We start from the raw sequence: 1,857 nt of genomic DNA on the forward strand, positions 1-1,857 counted from the left end.
AACAGAGACGTTCGAAAACCGAGGTTTGACTGTATTTGTTCTGCCCACAGTAAAAGTTTTAAAGGCGTTTCGTAAAGGTTAAAAGAAGAAAAAAAAGGATTTTGTTATGTTTCTGTTTGGTTTTGCTCCGTCGTGTGCCCTTTTTGTCGCCACCTGTTCCCATCATCTGGGTCCCTTGTGTTTAACCAATCGGCTCCCTCGACCCTTTGTGTCTTGTCCAGGTGTTTCTCATTGTCACGTCATTTTGCTTGCATTTGGTTCCCTGAGTTCTGTCAGTCTTGGTTGGGTCATTGTGAGTGTGTGCGCGATATCTGAGCATCTGTGTGCTCCGCTCCTGTCACGTTTTGTTCATAAACAAACAAATAAATAAATAGACTGAAGATGCATTGCTGTGCTTAAAATTTTTGGGGGGATGATTCTCAAGTTCTTCAACTGACAACCTGACAACGGTCTTTTTACAACAAATATCATCCGTCGGAGTATACGAATGATGCTCTTGCACCATGACTCCCAAATCAGTCCCTTTCAACATTGTATTGCCTTTTGCCAGTTTTATGAGAATACTCTTCATGCTAATGACAAACATCAGCCTAACATTTCAGCACCAAGCCAATGTTAGTAAGCGTAGCAACCTCACAGAGATGAATCAATCAATCAGTGCAATCGCAGCAAGGAAGCTAATGATGTGTGGCATTGCATACGTACAGAATAATTAGCTGTTGCAATGCTGGGACTCTTTGTAGCAAGGCGCAATGATGAAATGTTCAGATATCATTTCTTGTCATTTGGTTTTTGAGGAAATAATACAAAACATAAATATCCTGCAATTACATTTTTTTGTAATTAAGGTTGCATTGTCTTCTGTTTCTCATTTAATTTGATGCCTTCCTCTCGGCTGTGGAAAAAAGCCACACATTCTTTTTTTTGTTGAAGCATTCTCCCAGGCATCTCCACATAGATTCATGACCTGAATACAGTTGCTGCATCGCTGAGACAATTCACTTGTGTGAATGACATTGACAAGAATAGTCATGGACATGCAAACAGATGAGCAATTCATTGTGTTCAGGGTAAGAAGTCGGGAGGAGGGTGGGGGTCGGTTATATTGGAGTTCAATGGTTTCACTCAATAAAACTGAGTTACAGTGAAAATGTCAACCGGACTAGCGGGCTGAATCAACCCGTGGCTTTAAGCAGAAGCCTTTGTAGCAAGGCGCACTGATGAAATGTTCAGATTTCATTTCTTGTCATTTGGTTTTTCAGGAAATAATACAAAACATAAATATCCTGCAATTACATTTTTTTGTAATTAAGGTTGCATTGTCTTCTGTTTCTCATTTAATTTGATGCCTTCCTCTGGGCTGTGGACAAAAAGCCACAATTTTTTTTTTTTTTGATTGAATCATTCTCCCAGGCATCTCCACATAGATTCATGACCTGAATACAGGAGCTGCATCGCTGAGACAATTCACTTGTGTGAATGACATTGACAAGAATAGTCATGGACATGCAAACAGATGAGCAATTCATTGTGTTCAGGGTAAGAAGTCGGGAGGAGGGTGGGGGTCGGTTATATTGGAGTTCAATGGTTTCACTCAATAAAACTGAGTTACAGTAAAAATGTCAACCGGACTAGCGGGCTGAATCAACCCGTGGCTTCAAGCAGAAGGTCAGAATGAATCCAGATCAATAGAAGGAGCCAGAAACTGCGCTGGACAGGAGACACGGCTGCCATCTCAAATGGAGCGGTACGCAGAAACTGTCAGCATCGCGTAGGACTAAAAATACTGTCACTATTTTGAAAAGATTACAGTCTGTAAGTAGAATGTGTCTGTGTGTGTGTGTGTGTGTGTGTGTG

General features: G+C 41.0%; 1 protein-coding gene across 2 annotated transcripts in view; it reads right to left on the minus strand.

Annotated features, from left to right (window-relative positions):
• thsd7aa (thrombospondin, type I, domain containing 7Aa) overlaps nt 1–1,857 on the minus strand; it is an 80,139-nt gene that overhangs the window by 49,137 nt on the left and 29,145 nt on the right. The window lies entirely within an intron of this gene.

The sequence above is a fragment of the Hippocampus comes genome, unplaced genomic scaffold (assembly GCF_001891065.2).
Source record: "Hippocampus comes isolate QL1 unplaced genomic scaffold, H_comes_QL1_v1.1 scaffold73, whole genome shotgun sequence".
Taxonomy (NCBI): domain Eukaryota; kingdom Metazoa; phylum Chordata; class Actinopteri; order Syngnathiformes; family Syngnathidae; genus Hippocampus; species Hippocampus comes.